This window comes from Seriola dumerili, unplaced genomic scaffold, assembly GCF_002260705.1.
Source record: "Seriola dumerili isolate Sdu_G_001 unplaced genomic scaffold, Sdu_1.0 BDQW01000202.1, whole genome shotgun sequence".
Lineage (NCBI taxonomy): Eukaryota > Metazoa > Chordata > Actinopteri > Carangiformes > Carangidae > Seriola > Seriola dumerili.
Window position 1 is genome coordinate 153,731 of NW_019174457.1, and position 20,670 is coordinate 174,400.

The following is a 20,670-nucleotide window of genomic DNA, read 5'->3' on the forward strand; positions in this document are numbered from 1 at the left end:
TGACGAATGGCGCGGCGTTTATAGAGAACCACTGAACATCCTGCTAAATCGTGGGAAGGAGAAGCAGCTCAGATCTTTCCAGCCAACAGCCAGCTATTCTCCCATCTCTCACATGTCTGTCAGATTCGCTCTATGGGATGCCGGCGTGCCAGGAAAAATACTCAGCTTTATTGCCTTTCCAGCGTCATTTTAAAGTCTCACAATCAGACACACACACACAAACAAACAAAAAGGCATAGGGCTGAAAAATCACCTCAATAAAAAATGCAAAATACATTCATGTTTAATCCCTCTGCCTCCTCTGGAGTGTTTTAGAACATCCGGTCCTGAAGTTGGAAAGGTGTTTTGCATTTTACAAAAAAATTTAAAAAAAAGGCCTTCTGTCTGTGTTAGTGAATTGGATAGATTGATCTTACATATAGCTCTAATGCATTGTTAGGTAAACACCCACTCAGTCTGATGCCTCACCAGAACTGCAATTTAATCACGCCAAGAGTAAATATATGAATTCCTGCTCCTGAACGCTCATTAAGGATGCTCGCCATACGGCTCCTTCCTGCAATGAGGCATTTGCGGCTTCGGCAGTGAGAGTAATGACCATCATTCATACTGCCAGCTTTCATTGCCTGGTGGCGTGTTTAGCTACACATACTTGAGATTTGGGGGAAGGAAAGGCAATTGTATTTAATCATCCCCAGGGACAGATTTGCCTTGAAAATCCCAGGCAAGTGATCAATGGCTCATGCAGACAAGAAAAACACTCTATCCAGGCATTAGTCACCTAACATCTCTGTCCAGCACTTCTGACACCTGCTTTCATGTGTACATATTGTGGGATGAGATAGCTGAGTGGTATAGCATTATTTTAAAGTAAGATAAAAGTTTTATTTGAGGAAATTGGCTGAGAAAAATATGAAATATAATTTTAAAAAATGGCCATAAATAAGACTTATACTCCCTCATAATGATAGCATATCATCATAATATATCTGCAGCTACAGTGACTCAGCAATTAATGAGCATAATTACACACTTCACCCTCTTCTCTCTCATTCGGGAGTGTGATGTATGGACTCCTCACTCGGATTCTCTGTCAGACGTCTCCTTTAATTCCTCTTCCCACTGACAGAGGTTTATAGAGACGGGCTGACGTCACCTGTTGTACCCTGAATACCCACACACACACACACACACACACACCCACCCACACAGTCGTGTTTCCTGACAAGACATGAATAAACAAGTCCCAAACAGCTGACAGTCATGGAGGTAACCTCCTGAACCTGAGGCTGTCATTCACTCCCTTTTATTTTTGCACACTGATGGCGGACGCTCTACTTGTCTCGGGGTAAATGACTTGTATTTTCATGGTTTTTGCAGGTTCCACCTCCCTGTTGTTTTCCTCTCCCCAGTGTGTCTTGTTTGTTTCCAGTTTGTCTCTTTGTCTTGTCTGTGTGTGTCCCGCTGGGCGTGGCTTCTCGGTCTTCGGTCCCGCCAACTCTCCTGCACGCCTGCTATTCATCATCCGATCGACTCGACAAGCCTCTGCTGTATTTAAGCCCGGGTTCAGCTCTCCAGACGTCGCCAGACTGCTCAGTCGCCTCATGTGGTGCTGTGCTTGTTTGTTCGCACTACCTTGTTAGTTGGGAGGTTTCTGATCCTGCCTCTGCCCCCCCCCCCCTCTCCCACAAGCCACCTTCCATTCAATCCAGCCCCATCAACTGTCTGCCTCACCTGCCCCAACCTCTTCGGCTCCAGCTCCCAACTCCTGCCTCAACTATCCAGCTCAAGTGGAAATGAAACTACTTTAAAACTATTTTTGTCGTGTTGTCTGCCCAGTGGGTCCAAAAACTGGAAGTGAGCTTAACAACAACATCCTGCCCCAAATTCAAGAAAATATATTCATAGCAAAGAAAGTAGAAAATAATAAAATAGTATTATTATTATTATCCAGATGTTGTCTATTGTTGTTTGGTCAGTCCACCACTTTGTTCCTGACAGAAATGTCTCAACTTGAATGGATTGCTGTGAAATCTCGTACAGACATTCATGGTCTCCGCAAGATGAACCCTAATGACCTCACTGCCCTGAATTTATCTGTAGCACGTCAAACGTTTCACTTACAGCGTCACTGAAATATATCTTAACATCTACAAGATGGATTTCCATAAACTTTTTTTTATTGATATTCATGGTCCCTGCAGGATGAACCTTAATGACTTTACCGATGCCCTGAATTTATCTGTAGCACCGCGAGCATGTTGAACTTCTCACTTACAGCGTCATTTAAATATATAATATCTCAACATCTACAAAATGGATTTCCATAAACATCTTTAAGACATTCATGGTTCCCAGGTGATGTATCCTAAAGACTTTTATGATCACTTGTCTTTACCTCTGGTCCCACCATGAGGTTAAAATCTCATTATGTCCATTACTCTAGTTTTGCAGGTTTTTGGTTTTAAACTAATGCTTTTCCCATTTAGAGCTGAGATTTAATTAGTCATTTAATTAATTATAGTTGATGGACAGAAAATTAATCATTATGATTATCCTCCTTTTGTTGGTTAAGATTTCATTGACCAGACAATAATTTTCAAAATAATCGATAATGGAAATAATCGTCTGCTGCACCACTCGTCCCATCAGCCTCAGCTGTACACACGCTGTGTGTTGTGCTAATTAGCAAATGCTTGACTCATCCTTATTTCACCATGCAACAGTATCTCCTGGTTGAACTCATCTGCAGCTCTGCCTGAGCTTAATTCAGACGCCCTGGTGTTTTGTGATGGGGGGGGGGGTAATGGAGAGCTGATATGTTGATAATAAAACAGCTGCTGGCAGAACAAGTGATTCAACATCCTTTTGATTTTGAGGAGCCAGTAACAATCAGTAGGTGTGATGTGGTGACGCTGTGCATTCGCTGTACTGTGGCACAGGTTTGTTGGACTTAAAGGTAACGGAGAATATAAATTATTTTCATGAACCTGAGCTGAACCAGTGATTTTACCAGTTAGATTTATTACACTGTGCCTGTACGTAGAGTTGTCACACAGTTGTTTTTTAAGTTATCATGCAGCACTTAAATGATCAAAGTCATAATAAAACATCTAAATATCGATTGAATCCTGCAACAAATCTTGGCCCATGAGAACATGTTGTGTGTGCATGGCTGGGAGAAAGAGGAAAAAACTAAAGCTGAAACTCGTTCAATTCAAAACATTTTTGCACATCAATGAATCAGGAGAGACCGTGTGGGTTTGCCATATTCATGGAAAAGAATCCAAGGTGGATTACACAGATCTTGCTGCTGAGTTTGATGGCAGGAAAACAAAGGACAGTGATTTCACGCTGTTCTTTCCCTGTTCGGGTAGTTCATCTCATTTGGTGAGAAGATGCAGCGATTTAGCCTTTGCTTAGGAGGAGTCATGGTCGGAACATCAACATGTTGACGGGCGAGGCGGCTCCAGTGATCCCATCAGGAGTTTGTCACTACTCTGAATCTGGCAGCAGGGCCGGCCCAAGCCTTTATGGGGCCCCTCAGCAGAATTTGATTCCAGGGCCCCCCAATATCATCAATGCTTGATGATTTGCACAACTACTGTAAATCTAACACACCCATTATCAGATGTATTAGTTGTAGCTGTGTTGCTGTGACAGAGGCAGCAGCAAGTGTTTACAGTATTACCAGCCTGTTAACCTGTTAACATAATATTAGATTTTTGTATGATTACCATTGATGTAATATATCACAAAAAAAAACCATTTCAAATTCTCTTGGGTCATTTCAAGTGCTCTTGGGGGCCCTCTGGTGCCCACAGTTTTTACATTTTATTTTTTTGTGATAGAATAAATATTGAATATCTTTCAGTTTCAGAGTCAGAAGAAACAACAATCAGCCTACACGCAGAGAAAGTTGCAGTTTAGCTTTATGTATGCATGAAATATTACATCTCTAATGGTAACAGGTATTTTGCACTCACTTTAGTAACAGTTGTGTGTGTGTGTGTTTCTTCCCTTAGCTCTGAGCTTGACCTAAACAGGCCTCCACTTTAACTGGGATACAGTGTGTGGAGGCGAAGGCTCAAACACTTCCACGGAGAAGTAAACACGGCAGCTTTTCTGAGCACAGCGTACCGCTGCACTTGGTCAAACAGCACCTGAGGGCTGTTTTCATCTTCTGCCGCCGAGTCTTTCCGCACTTCACAAAGTTGTTTATCTCTCTCTGCAAATCTCTGTTTTTTATGCCTCTCTTCCTCTGTGAAACCACACAGGCAGCATTTTTCAGCCCCGCTGTGAGTTGCCTAAACGTTGCCTCTCTTACTGTACTAGCTCCTACACATGAGCCATAGAAACAAAGGGGGAGTCTGCCCTTCATCAGGGAGTTCTCAGTAGAAATTAATCTTTCTCCTCCTCATTCCCCTGCTTGCTTTTATCAGATGCTGTGTTTAATTGAAACTGATTGATCTATCGAAGAGCGACATCCTTCCCTCTTTTTGTGTTTTCTACTTTTGATGGCAGAAGAGCTGCAGGAGCGCCCTTCATATTCGGGCCTGTATAGATGCATTCTCACAAAGCTCCCGGAGCATCAACAATCCACTGGCATACGATCAAATTGTCTCCCCCGTTGGTTCCCCCCGAGCGAGCTGTTGTCAGAGAAAGTGGGTGTTTGTGAATGGAACAAATGTGTTTTACAAAGCTACCTGAGAGCTCAGAGCGCGGCTCTTTAAAGTCATCTCTGCGGCTCCTTGAAACTTTTCTTTGTGAAAGGCGGCGCTTTTAAGACGAGGGAGAGAGAAAAGATAGGGCAGTGTGAAGCCACCCACTCTCCGTGGCGGGAGTCCATCTCCACAAGGTCACCAGGGTTAAGATCACCAATCAGAGAATGGTGATTGAGCCCTTTGGATGAGAAACAGCGAGGCCCTCCGGAGATCCAATCAACAGTCCGCAGGCAGGATACAAAATCTGTGCTTTAGCTAACTCTTTCACTTTGGGATTCAATCAGGTCCTTTGTGGTGAGATGGGGAGCCCTCTCATGTCAAGGTTAGAGATAGCGAAAGGGAGAGATGGATGCATTAGAGCGGCTCTTTAAAGGTGTTAGCGCCGGCGAAACAAGGTGCGGCTGAATCTTTCTCTCTGAGCGACATCCAAATTGGCCGATGTGTTGTCCCAGAGTAAAGTTGCATCAAAGTTTGTCCCAGGGCTGATTGACTGGAGAGAGCTGCATTTGAACATTGTCAACGTGTCACTTCTCTCTCTCTTTCTCTCTCTGTCCCATCTCTTTCAGGCGCTCTGCTAAGCTGGACAGATTGGTGCTCTCGTTAATTCCCATTATTCTATGCATTTTCAAACAGCCACATGGAAACTGCTGGTGAATTTCAACCACATCAGCCGGCAAATGCAGCAAGGCACAGCCTGCTTGCCTGCTATTGCCTGTATTGATTTTCAACTTCTTCTTCTGAGTTTGCTTTATTGTGGACTGAGGCAAGGAGCATCAAGGGCAACCAAAAAACATGTTAAGGGTTTCCATGACAACAAGTGCTGGACCGGTTAATTTTTCCGCTGGCTGTGTGTGGGAAAGGGCAGGCTGTCACAGATAGGTAAACCCCCCTGGTGTCTGGATGATTGCTGTTCAAACTTATCTTTGTTGTCTTAGAGCGCACACACACACACGCACACACACACACACACACACACACACACAGGAGCAATGCACAGCAGCAGCAAACGCCACACTCACATATTTAAACAAAAGGACAACACAACATTTCTGCTCAGTAATACATGTAATAGTCTTTTCAAGTTTATAAATATAAGAAAGTAGATTAAAGGTAAAATATGTATTTGAAAAATACAAAATTTGCTTGGAAAGGCTTTACAATCTCTACAGCACACATCACCCTCTATCCTCTATCTTTGTACAGACCAGACACAAATAACAAAAAGTAAAATTACACTGTGAGAAAAACAATGATAATTTCTTTCTTACTTCTTAATTTTAAGTTTGTTTATGGATTTACAAACTCACAAAGGTGTCATTTCAACTGGGGACATGTTCCCCTCACTTCCTCAATTCCTCTGTCTGTCCTCCTCATGCTTATTTTTTCAGTTTGATTTTCTTCTTTTTTTTCCACAATAATATCAACAGAACAGCACATGAAGAACGAAACAGAGAAACACATGTACACCACCACAAACGAAATAAAATAACACAGTAATTGTCTGGAAATATTTCAATATTCATATTTTAATCAGGCATTTATTTGGTCTGTTTTGTCTTTCATATAAATTCACATGTCACACAACATGAATGCAAAAGCCACAAATACAAAAGCTACAACATGAATGTAAAAGCCACAACACAAATACAAAAGCCACAACAGGAATACAAAAGCAACAAATACAAAAGCTACAACATAAATGTAAAAAGCCACAAATACAAAAGCTACAACATGAATGCAAAAGCAACAAATACAAAAGCTACAACATGAATGCAAAAGCAACAAATACAAAAGCTACAACATGAATGCCAATTAAACCACAAAGGAATTGAATAAAAGTCCCCAGGCAACCTGGACCAAATACTATTGGTCCAGGTTGCCTGGGGACTTTTATTCTTGGAGGACAGACAGATTATTTTGACTGGGACACTTTTCAAAGAAGTTTGAGATGTAAGTGAAGTATTTTGAATTTGAAATCCCAAAATATTTTTTAACAACTGCATTAACATTTTGCCAACATAGTCTTATCTATGTGCAGTCCCAGAAAATGTGTGAATGGTCATGGTCCCACACAGCCACGGTGTTGTTCAGAAGCAATTTGGCTGCTTTTTATTTTAGGTGTTATGAAAAAAGTTATATTTTTTTCAGGCAGAATTCCCTCCCTCCCTCCCCCCTTAATAGGTAGTTTGTGGATTTACATTGTGTCTCACACATTTGATACCATTCTCCCTCTGTTATTTGAATCTTTAAGTCTGCTTCCCATTTTGCTTTTATGTAGACGGTTGATTCCTCCCTGCTTCCTTTCAAAGCTTTGTAGAAAGCAGAGATGACTCGAGACACCTTCTGTCTGTACGCATCCACAATCAACCCAATCACCCTATTTGAAGTTTCACTTGGTTACGACTTTACCTTTTTTCTAAGGTAGTCTCTTGGCTGCATTTGTCTAAAAAAAACTATGTTTACCACACCATACTCTGAATTTTGATTTTCTTAGTCTGAACATTGTGTCTTACTGTTCAGTCAACAAACTCCAATGAGAGAAGAGTTAAACTATTTGATTCACTCATCAGAGTCCCCTTAGTTATTACTGTTTGCACAAAGCAATTAGCTTAATGAGCAGCAGTTAGTGGTGTGGCAATTGCTTTGCAGACTTTTGTGCCCTTGGTCTTGTCTCTCAGGCTGCAGTGCATTCAGAAAGTATTCAGTCTGTTTTTGTTCAAATTAAGTTGCAGTCTTCTGCTAAAGTCTATTTTTCATTTCTTCATCACCCAATGACAAAGTGAAAACAGAATTTTATACATTTCTACAAATTTATTAAAAAAGGAAAACTGAACTATCATGTTGACATAAGTATTCAGACACTTTACTCAGCGCTTAGTTAAAACACCTTTGGCAGCAATTACAGCCTTCAGTCTTCTTGGGTATGACGTGACAAGCTTTGCTCACCTGGATCAGGGGATTTTCTGCCATTCTCCTCTGCTGATCCTCTCAAGCCCTGTCAGCGTGGATGCGGACCATTGGTGGAAGGCCACTTTCGGGTCTCTAGAGATGTTTGATTGGGTTCAGGGTTTTCTGGCTGGGAAGACTCAAGGACATTCACAGAGTTGTCCTTAAATCACTCCTGTGTTGTCTTGGCTGTGTGCTCAGGGTCATTGTCCTGTTGTTGTCCCAGTTTGAGGCCTTGAGCACTCTGGACCAGGTTTTCATCAAGAATATCTCTGCACTTGCTCTGTTCAGCTTTCCCTCAACCCTGACCAGTCTCCCTGTCCCTGCCCCTAAAAAACAGCCCCACAGCATGATGCTGCCACCACCATGCTTCACGGTTGGGATGGTATTGGGCAGGTGATGAGTGGTGCCTTGTTTCCTCCAGACATTATGCTTAGAATTGAGGCCAAACAGTTCAATATTAGTTCTCACAGTCTGAGAAGTTTTTGAGTTTTTCTTTTTTCTTTTCTTGCAAACTCCACACAGCTTTCAAGTGTCTTTCACTGAGGAGAGGACTTGGAGTGGAGTTGTGTTTCGAACTGATGAATATGAATGATGAATATCTGGCTCTTTAACTGCTAAATGCTCCATTGCATTCACTTGCTAGCTGCTAACCTTGTGTCGAGCAGGTAGTGCACAGTGGCTTTTTATCTGAAAACAACAGTTAGACCAAAACCAAACGGGAAAGCTGTGGACCCTCAAACTAAAACAATGAGCTGAAAGAGACTAAAAGGCTCTTTGGAGCTGAGAGAAACTGGAGTGTGTGTTGGAGTGTGGACTTTGTCAATATGAGATTTCACACACAGTCCTTGTTAATATAAAAATGTTAAAGGTCCCATGTTTTAAACTGGTGTTATTTTCATTATTTTGATATTCATAAGAAGATATATTTGTTTTTAAGAACCAAAAACCATCTCAGTGTAGTTTTACATCTCCTCTCTCAGGCTTCTCTCTGGAGCTCTAGTAACAACAGGTCGGTGAGCCAATCAGAAGAGAGGAGGTTCTGAGCCTGTCTTCTGATTGGCTCACTGTTTTCTGAGTGATCCAATAAAAATATAGCAGTTTTCAGGTAAAACACTCAGACAAACAAAAATCCTGCAAGGTTAGATGGTGGGTCCAGGTGGGCGGGGCTTGGGGCATGGCTGTGAGCAGTGACTGCTTTGTTGTGACATCACAAAGTTACAATGGTCCTGACGGCTTGTTTTAAGAACCTAGACCTACTTTATAATCAAGGAAGACATGGAAATCTACCTTTATACTATATGGAACCTTTAATTTGTGCATCTTAAAGTATTCAGTAGGTTCAATTTCACTATTAGGTATTAAGTTAATAAGTTTAAAATAATTAATGACTTTCTGGCTTCCATAATCATGGTCCCCAAAGGATGAATCCTAATATCTTTGTTAATCTAGCCCCCCAAACTTTTCTTGCACCACCATCAGTCTATATCTCTTTAACAGTCAGTTTAGATGATTAGCTACAAATCAATATGCTGAGAGAATTGCAAGGCCAAGAGCTTGTTTTATTAATCATTTTTTATCCTTTAGAATTAAACCTTTTAATCATTCCTAATAAACTGCAGAAATAAATCAGCATCAATTTGGTTTGAGAGGAAAAGTTAATCACATTAAATAAAAGCACAGTTACTTCAGCCACGATAAACACCATCAATTGTCATGAGGTATAAAAAGAAACGTCACGTATGCAAAGTAAATCGTCTCCTCCTAAGTGAAATCAGCAAGTTAGGATCAGTCCATTTTTATTTGCCTGCAGTAATTAACTTATTTTTCCACTTGTAATAATGACTTCAGACACTATAAAGAAGGAGGCCTCTGAGGTGTTAGACAATCAAAAAGAAAAATTTGTGTTTCAGTCTTTTCTCATTAGCTGGAAACGGACGCAGCAACAGCCTTTTTCAAAAAAAAAAAAAAAAAAAAAAAAAAAAAAAGCTGAAAGAGTGAAAGGAGAGCAAGGACATTTTTCACCTCCAGGTAATCTTCTTTTCGCACTGCAACAATTATTCAGCCTGATGAGGTTATGGACATAGTAGAGGACAAACCGAAAGGCTGCCTTCAGCGTTTTGGAAGTACAGAGGAAGCTTTCTCTCTGCTGTGCAGCCAGAGTGAGCTTTTGTTTCAGTGCTTGTTGTTTATTCTGTCACAAGCCTCTGAACTCCCTGTGAACACCTACTGTATGAGGAAAACATCATTAATATTTGCTGCTATTGACTGAGAAGAGATTTGAGCTGAATAGGCTTCACCATCCAGTCTAATTGCACACCTGAGCACGAGGTAAACAGAAAATAACACACACGAGGGATAAAAGTAATGGAGGTGTTTCTAGAAGCTGAAAAAAAATCAAAAAAACTCCTGTTAGGATGAATTAGCAGGAATTAACAGATGGGTGACAAATTAAAGGAAAAACCATCGAACCATTCAGTGAGCCCTCGCACCCTAAGGAAGGGATCATTGTCATCCTGTCCATCAGCACGGAAATGTTTCATCACAGGATAAAGGTGATCGCTCTGAACAACACTGTATTGATTTGCAGTGACGAGACAACCCAGCAGCAGTAACTGATAGTGAACTGTAGTTCACATTCAAGTCAAATATCCTTGTTTAATTTGACAGCAAATGTGTACACTCATAGGTTGTGAGTCGTGTCACCTCAGCGGTTACGTATGTGCACCCTCAGTGTTGTGATGTGAATTTGTTATGAGGAAGATAATATCGACACGAGAAGACATTTGTGTGAATGAAGGGAAAAGAGAAATAAACAGCCTGCAGACCAAGCGCTAGTGTCTCCTGTCTCTGCTTTTCCTGCACAGAACACCTGCAGCATGTTAGCATTGTTACTGTGAACATGCTGATGTAAGCATTTAGCTTAAAGCACTGCTGTGCCTTGTACAGCCTCACAGAGTTGCCAGAATGCCTGTATTGACATAGTCTTCTTTGGACATTTCATCTATAGTGGCAACAGGACATAACAGTATTATTGCCATCATAGAACAGTTCATTTTCAATCTGGACTCTACACTTGTCCTCTTTACTCTAATATTTAATGCTTTACTCTAACTTGTTAGAAGCGAGCACGAACAGCCAGTTGCTTTTTCTAAAAGCGAACATTTTGATTTGTCACAGGAAGAAAAACACAGGTGTTAATTACAGAAACAATGATTCTGTTCTATTCAGGATCCTGTTTGAACAATACCAGGACCCTGAAGCTTCATATTTCAACAGGCAATCTCATTGGCATCTTTATCTCTTTTTCAGAGAGAGCCAAAAATAAACATATACAGTTTATACAAACACAGACACACAGATAATTCACAGACATACATTATACATTGTCACAGTTAAGAAATGCATGTGCAGCTGTGGCTGTAAACACATAAGGAAAAACTTTTAAAATGTTCCAGAGAAATGAGAGAGTGTAACATCATGTTTTTTTCCGAAGCTCATTTCATTTGTATACAGTGCTGCATTTCAACCCAGCTCTTTCCAGGTTACAAGTACAGCTACAGTTAAGCTACATTAAGCTAATGTTGTCCTGTGACCTCACATTGTAAGTGCTGTACTTAAATGTAAGCAGAGAGCAGAGGGAACTTGGCAGTTTTAGTGGTGGAGCCTTATGAATAAACAACATACAACGCTGCTGCCTTCTGTAGTGGTGAGTGAGAAAAGTGAGGAAAAATACACTGTAGTGAAAATTATGCATTTATCCAATTAGCATGAAAATGCTGCTAACATGTCAGTGTTTCAATAATAAAACTCCAACAATATAAACTGTATAAAAACAGACCGCCATGAAAAACAAACTTTCTGCATCATGAGTATTCTAACCTTTGATACGAATACCAAATTGTGTTAATAATACACATGTACTTTTACAGTTTAAAGTAACATTTTTATACAGTTTCATGTCACTTTTACTTGAGTAAAAAACCTGAAAACATAAAAGTCCTATGAAATTATATGAATATATTATTATGATGCTTGAAACAGGATGTTGTGGCAGGACTATAGTACGGTGGCCTTAAGAGCTCAACGTACTGACACTTAAGAAAATACACAAAACACATGGATGTATTATAATACATGTATTATATAAAATAATGTGTTATGATTACATTCAAGTACGTCCCAGCCAGGTTCATCACTTTTTTTTGTGTTTTCTGAATTTGTTTTGAGCAGGGACACCGTACTATAAACAGAAAGGGGGTCAAGTGTAAACCAATCATGTATCAGTTAAGCTTTTCATTTCATTTGGTCTTTATATTAATCAACATGTAGTCAAACAAGCAGCATCATACGCAGAGAGGTGGACCGTAATGTCAGTGCAGGCTCAGTGTTACAGTAGAGACATGGGGCCGTAACCTTAGCTGAGAATTAAGTGCTCTGGAAGATAATCAAGGATTATTTGGCAGCTTTGAGTAAAAACAAGCAGAGGTGCAATTTAAGCCACTCAGATTACCACCGCTCGCTTTGAAATGAGATGGATCAAAGCTGAAACTGCGCTTTACTCAACTTTCCATCACCGCTAAGCAGAGGGGTGTTTCTTCCTCACCTCCACATAAAAATCACTGCATGTTATTCCAAGTGTTGTCGGGGACACAAGTGGCAGCACAGAAAACCACGCTGCAGCCGAGGGAACATATTATCATTTCGTCAGCGTACGAGCACTCCAGGAACTCGTTTGTCTCCAGGCCGGGAGCCGTCATCTTACCGCAGACGAGTCTTGTAAAGTTGATACTAACTCAAGTGATAGTCTCCCTACGAGCTCTGACAAGTTCATTTGGGTATAATTACTTGCCCCACTCAGGTATTCCGCCGACATTTGTCACCGTGACACCCGCACTCCCCGATAAGATTAATTTGTCATATTTCTTGTGTTGAATATTTTTCCTTCTTGTTACTGATCTAATCCTCACAGCTCGGCAGAGTGTGGCAGCACAGGATACTCTTTTACCTGCAGAGACGCAGTGGACCACCTCCATGCTTATTTATGTGAGTGGTCCCGGCACCCGGAGATAACGTCATTTAGCAGGACCCGGGAGAGCGGCCCCTCCGCTCCCGTTCAGACCTGACACCGGGCAGACGGATTTAGCTCCGCTGCCCTGACTCTGCACCACTTAAACTATGAGCCATTCCAGGCTCCATTAAGAGAATCGCTTCCTAATGAACCCTCTTCCTCTGGAGGAAGTGATTAATAGGAGTGGCCATCCAGGATTGCATTACCCAGCAACACTCCTCTCTGCAAAATGGGGCACACACAGGAATACAAAGAGTGGAGTGCTAGCTTGCTAACAATCATCCTAATGTTGTCAGGGAAGCAGCAAAAAAAAAAAGAAGAAAAACTGTATACACTCTATCCGAGCTTTAGATTGGATATCCTCTTTCAGCATCACACAAAATGGCGTATTTGGCAGGAGTTATTTCCTAATCCTTTGATTCATAGTGTCTATTTGAAGTCTGAAACCACAAACATCTCAATAGCAATCACATCACAGCTTTGCTTCAAGCGCAGTGGAGATACAGGATTTATGTTGGAAAGGATCATTAGGTGTTTTTGATCACTTTCACTAAAGAAGCTGCTGGGCCTCGAAAACAAAACCAACAGCGCAGCCTATGGAGTCACTGTCGCACAGTGAAACTCCACAACAATAGAAGCCATAAGAGAAAACCACAGGAGCCATATGCTGGTGACAACAGGATGCAAACGCCGCTACCTCCCCTTCCCTAGAGCTCCAATCATGCTACACTCTGCAGTGTGTTGCCTTCGTTTTCGCTTTTAACATATGGCAGAGCAACGGCTGGAAGAGAAGAAGATCATATGTTGCACAGGGGAGGGTTTTGACAGTCGCACAGCTCCGTTGGCTCTGAGGGGGGTTTCATTTGCTGGCAATGATACAGATGAGGATCAGGCGAAGTCTCTCCAGGGATCACCTCCATGCTGTGGAGAAAAGCTGTTTTCTGCAGTATTAATCTACTGATCTATGACTTGAGCACAAGCCCCATAAACTCCGTAAGGCCGAAAGGCTGCGGGAAGATACAGGTCATTTAGAGGTGCGAGGGCCGTTAACAGACTTAACAATGTGGCTCACTGGTTCACTGGTAAACTTCTGGTAATCCTCGATGTCCTGACCTCTGAGAGTCACGCAGGAAATGGGTAAAAACCTTTGCCCCGGAGGAGTGTAAGGCTCTGCCTCCTGTGCACCTTCATGGATGGTTTCATGAGAAAATAAACAAAAAAAAAAAACATAAGAGGATATAGACAGCCCAGACCCTTGACACCGCTGATGAGATGGTGAGAAAAAGCAGCGAAGAGTACTCAAGGCATGGAGAGGCTGCAGAGGACAGTTGAGACTGATTACAGTGACCGCCAGGGCTTTTCTAGCTCGTCTGAGCACGCTGGCGGCCGCCACACACACACACACTCCTTGACTCCATGGCACAGCAAGACGCGACATGAACAACCTACCGCTGCGCTGTAATTCATCAGTGACCTTTAGTCTGCATGCATGAACCGAGCCCAGCCTGTGAAAGAAGCGGTGCGCCAACCTGTTGGTGGCCTCTGGTCGCGAGCCACGAAGGTTACTCCGGCTGAGGCTCTGAAAGAGACGCTCGACAGAGGAATGGAGCCCATTGTTCGCACTTCATTTTCTGGTCAGTTGGCATTTGCTCTCTGATTAGCTCATTATGGTGTTCGGCGAGTGGCAGGCGGTGCAAGCCAGCCGACCTGATGGAGTGAACTGGGCCACGAAAAATAGCTGCTATCACAGATGTGTGTGACAGACACTCTGAGGCATTAGCATCCTGTTAATGAACTACAAATGATGATGATGCTGATGACTTTAATTAGACCCATTTCATACGTACATGTTTGCCTGCAGAGAGGAACAAGCAAATGATCTGTTGAGCCCCGGAGAAGATTGTTTCCTGATAAGGAGACTGACTCTGTCTGTGATGGTGGTTTACAGGTTTGTTAGAGTTACTACATGGTTGTATGCTGTTTTAATCCACCCCTCCCTCCTCCATCTCTAACTGCAGCAAACACACACAAAAACAGTGCAAGTCCTCATTAGCTTTAGCAAAGTATAAATCAGAAGCTGACACTCTTAAGTGACACACCGCAATGCTGTCATTGTGTGGAGTCATCTGCTTGCCTCTAAGGAAACATTAAGTAATTGTCAATTCAGGATCCGAGCAGTGCTCGACCATCTTAACTACATCGTTTTCTTGCTGTTCAATTTGGAAGCGGCGCTTTATGACCACAGAAAACCGTCAAGAAAAAACCATAAACAGCGCCTCATTGCACTGAATGTTTTTTTTTTGTTTGTGTTTTTTTTGTTGCATCACCTTATGTCCATGGTGCAAAAGCGAGCTTGAACTCAGACCACAAATGTCACTTAATTGAGGGTGTCAATCAAACCCCCCCCCCCCCCCCTCCCCCCCCCTCGTCAATCCATATATGTGAACGATTGGCGCTGAGGTGCTGGATGAGAGCTGTGGGGAGAGTGTAGACTCATCAAAACACCAGATCTTGTCCTTGGACACTGTGTGGGCTGAATAACTGATTTCAATTTGACCTTCAGTGTGTGTGTGTGTGTGTGTGTGTGTGTGTTTGGCGGAGGGAATGTGCTCTCTGCTTTGTCATGAACACAGCCCAAAGTTGTCCAAGAAGGTGGAATACCCCCCCCCCCATGCCACTTCGCAGAGAGCTTAGCAGTGGAAATAGAGATATCCCTCTGCAAATCCGTAAATGACGGTTACTCCTCCTCTCGAAAGGGAAGTTAATCCGCTCCTCTCGGCCCACTGGTCGCTTTCTGGTGCATATTAGCGTTGCCTGATCACCAGCACAGGTGCCTGCTGCTGCTGCTGCTGCTGCTGCTTCAGAATCTAAATAAAAATCCGCTTTTATTCATCAAGTAGGTTACATAAACTGAGAAGCCACTCTTCAAAGACAGAATTTGTTTTTGAAAGTGCTCAGGACTCTGTTGATAATAATGTGAGAAAAACAAGTTTTGTTTGGAGGAATACATAACAGCTCCAACTCCTGCTTCAATACTGGTTTGTGAATAAGACCAAATTATATTTTGTAGATATTGGACTTTTAAAGAAAAATCTGTGGATAAAATGAAAAAGAAAATGATAACAGTTTAGAAACATAAAATAAAGAAATAAGCTGATTTTGGCTCAAGCTTTTTAAGACTATGAGACTATTTTTTTCCACTGTTCGGTCCCTTGATATGATGCCATGTGTTTGGTTATTGTAATCACTGTAGTGGCTGAAAACACTTGACTAGAAGTGATTGCACTGACACGTTTTGATAAGATTCCACATGAATAAACATGAATGTGTTGATTATTAGTGCTGGTAGAAGTGGTGGCAGTCACAGTTTTCTGGATTTAAATGAAGACAGATAAAGTTTTATGGTTACTATTTCCATGTTGATGCATGTCCACGATATCACCACATGTATTTGGCCATCGGCAGTTTCAATTCAAATGTAATTCTTTCACATTAAGTTTCTGTTTGTAAATAAATTCAATGAATCTCTCAAAAATCAATCTACAGACATTGATTATGTAACATTGCGGGCTTCATCCGTCTGTTTTAATGACACCCGTTTGTCATTCAGACAAACTGTATCTGTTCCTTATGTAAACTTCTACAATGTCTTTATTAAAGAGGACCATAGCCTTTTCTGAGTTTCCCCTTTCTTATAATGTGTTACATAACTTTTTGTGTATGTAAATGGTCTCCGGAGTCACAAGGCTCAAAGTTCACACCAAATGGAGTAACTCTGTCTGGGCAAAATCCAATTTTCTTTGTATGAAACACCTCTATGGGGGTTCAAACCTCACTTCCTGGACCTATTGATGTCAATACATCCCTTGGTGCTGCCCACCTGCAAGCTAGACACCCCCACACAAGGCACAGCACAGCACATAACTACTTATAATGAAGAGTTTTCTTTAGTTTTGTAACCATGCCAACCATGATACTTGAAGCGAAGGTAAAGTCCAACTGTCTGTCTATTCCTCCATTATTTATATTCCTTTAGTCAAGAAGTGTCCACAGATAAAAAAAAAGTAAAAATCAGAAGGGTTTTTTACATGAAAATATTCCAGGTTATGAATATTGTTGTAAGTTTATTGCAGACTGTTGAGCAACTTGATTTGCAGCATTTCTCTTCACATTTATGCCTCTTCCCTCCTTCCGGCTGCCTAACAGTGGGTTTTGATTGTTTTCCTGCTCCAGTCCAGCTTGTGAAGGTGGATCAGGCCTTAAAGAGCCCTGAGCTCTAACAGAGTGTTTCAGACAGAGGGTTAATAGAGTACAGTATAAGATGTACAGTAGAGAAAAAAAAAGTCTTTTTGGAACATTAAAGCATATAAATCGATTTTAGCAGACATCAAGAATAAAAAAATGGCCATAATAGGTCGTCTTTAAGACAAGAGAGGACGTCACAAAAAGAGCCACAATGTTCACATAATAGTTGAAATGTGATGCACAAAAGAGGCTGAGTTGGAAAGTCGTGACATCAAATAAGAAAATATTTTTCTGTTCTATTCCTCTGATTTGAAAATGTAATTTATGACCACTGTGAACATTAAAGACACTTCATTTGCTTCTCACAGTGAATCCCCTGATATACTGTATGTTCTCATCACTTTTCTCATTTATTATAAAGTAAATTCTGACGCCTGTGTTTCAGTGTCTGATGTGTATGAAAATAGACTGATATAATGTCACCTGTAACACTGTTGGACATAAAAGGATTAAACTGATGCAGCAGAATCAGAGATACTGTATTAATTATATTCCATACATTCTTCCTCCTGATAATAACTTTAATTATATAGCACCTTTAAAAAGAAAGTCTATGAACTAATTTGACAGGTAAAGTTAAAGAATAAAGACACACAATATACTTCAATATAACTAAAAGCAATTAGAAAGAGTAGATACAGTAAAACAAGCAATAAAACAACGACATCACATAAAAGCAGGTCTATAAAAACAGGTTTTCAGAAGTGATTTAAAAGAAGTCACTGATTCTGCCAACCACATCTCCGGCTGGTCGTTCCAAAGCAGAGGCGCTTTCCTTGTCAAAATCTGATGCCTGGTTCCCCTTCAAATCCAGACTCTATTTGTTTTATTCCTAATTGCTTTTCTGGATATTCATGATTTGCAAATGTGTAACTGGGCACAAATGACAATCAAAAATAAACACAGTGATTGCATGAGGTGTTTTCTTCTCTCTTTATTGCCTGATCTGACCTGAAGAATCATCTCAGCAACTTCGTCTTGGGTCATTCACTAATTAGCATTTTCTGATCTGACATTTCAAAAGTGAAATCTGATGATCTGATAATGCTACGGTGAAGGCTAGCAGCAAGGAGGAGTTACTTAAGTCTGGTCTTGGCTGGATTAACCTGTTAACCTGTTACTGAAACCCCTATCTCCCTCCATGTAATGTGTCTGCACCCTGTCCCCTCCAAATTCTCATTATCTCCAGTGCAACCAGCACTACTATGCTGCTAATTTGTGTTAATTGGATTAAACATTCAGTGCTTCTCTTCAAGACACATTCACACAATGAGCTAATAAAGCAGGACTTGTCTTATTTGATATTGTACTTCAGTGTTACAGACTCACACATTTACACTGAATCACATTAACAAAACCAACTCTCATGCAGTGAAGCTGGAGCCTTCAGGACCAATCTGGATCTGGATCTGGATCTGGATCGCGGGGCCCTGGAGCAGTTGCCCACTTTGCCCAGTTGGGGATTCACTAAGATTTACATAGTGATTAGTGACACAGTGATTATTACAGAAAAGAAACATTTATATAACAATGTGCATGTCTGTAAAGGGAGTTCAATAGCATTTTATTCAATCTGATTTAGAATTTTTATTTTTATTTAATTGGAATGATGCAATTTAACGTACAGAGAATGAAACTAATGTGATGCAGATTTTTGTCCCTAGATCCGAATCCAATTCGAGTTCTTATGAAATCCAAATCCTTATGAATCCCTTATTTTATTTTATTTTTTTTACATAATATCACACAGTACCTAAATCACAGAGTCTCTATGTGCTGAAAGGGCGTTCACCACATTTCTTGTTCCTGCTCTGTGACATTCATTAACTGTGTCCCGACTCATTTTTCCTGTTGCCGCAAGGAAAACAGCGTTAGCTTCTCCTGCGCTCCACTTGTTGCTGTTTGTAACTTTGTATAATGTGTCTTGTCTTGTCTGTACATTGTGTATATATATACTGTATATGTGTGTGTGTGTGTGTCTGTGTATAGTGTCCTACAGATGAAAATTAGCTTTAACTGTGGTCTGATACATCCAATTGTAACATTTATGTTTAATATTGGTCAAATAAAAACCATACAGATGAAATAAAAACAACACAGTGGGAATTATTTTAATTGTAGTTTATCATTCAGCGAATTTCAGCTTGCACTTATTAAATAGATGCAGTACTTACGCTAAGGTCTCCTACTGTACTGAAGCTTTAGTGATGCCCCTCACTTGTACATCGCTTTGCATAAAAGCATCTGCCAAATGAGAAAATGTAAATGTAAATGTAAATGTAAACAACCCACCAACTTTTCTGCAAACACAATGCACTTTAAATGACCTGAAGGTGAAATGGTTGTTGCACATCAGGCTGAGGCCTCCACTCCACACAACCTTACTACTTAGCATGTGGGTTGGCAGATAAATATTGAGAAAAGGAACTTGATGTTCCCCCTTAGTCATGATTAGCCTCCCATGAATACAAAATAGCACAAAATTCTTTTGGTTGTTTTGTTGACTGTGGTGAAGTGTATCCAGCTGAGGTGGTCTTGTATTTCACCTTTTGTTTCTTTCAGTAGTGTCAGAAAGAGACAAAAGAGTCTGTCTAAGGCAGTGGTTCTCAAACTTTTTCACATCCAGGACCTCTAAACTGACACAGAATAGACCATGGATTCCGCCTTAATAAGATTTTGTCCCAGGGTTCCCCCATCTGAAAAGATTTTTGCTTTTAGGTGTTTTATTACAGAGAAAGCCAAGTGTTTGAAACCCATGACCATGGATTGAGTTATTGTGAAAATAAATGATTTCCCCTTTTTTGCTGGGGACAGGGACCCCTGGGGGTCCCAGGACCCCACTTTGACAACCACTGGTCTAAGAGATCATAAATGAAAAAATTTGATTTAAGAATTTTTTTTAGCTTAAAAGTGCTATTTGTAAGTTTTCTCTGCCGCTGAACATTGTTTCTTGCCGGGAGCGGGTGGTGGTGATTGACGCTTGACAGGGGCTTCGGCCGTCGTCACATTTACAAGACGAGAGGTTATAATACGTCCTCTGAGCAGAGCTCCGTCATCAGGGCAGATTGGAGGCTACAGCGAGCGAGATGGGCTAACTTTAGTAGAATAAAAGACGAGCTAGAGACAAGAATCAACAGTTCTTGGTGAGTAAAGAATGAAGTTTGATGCTGAACTCACAATGCTTCTAAACAGCTGTTAATGCTAACATTGGCTATGTAGCAATAGCAAAACTTACAAATAGCTCCTTTAAATCGGGGTATTTTACCACCATAAAACCACATCCAAAATGGAAGTGGCTATTTGAATTCATCCCTGTGTCTGTAAGTCATACCGTATGTGCTGCCCTTTGAGCCCATTCATCTACATCTACAGAGCCTTGTAGCTACAGCGTGTGTGCTGCATGGTATGCTGAAACACAAGGCGTGAAGGAGGTGAGGAGAATAGAATGTTTTATCTGTGCATACAGTGCAGTGTAGTACATTCATCTTGGAGCAGTGACAGCACCCGGCTCAGTGACCCCTATCCCCCTCTCCACTCTCAAACAGTAAATTATTACTGTCCATTGCATAATTACAAGGCTAAGTGCAAGTTATTCCAGCCTGCATGCGCTTATCCGGCAGACAT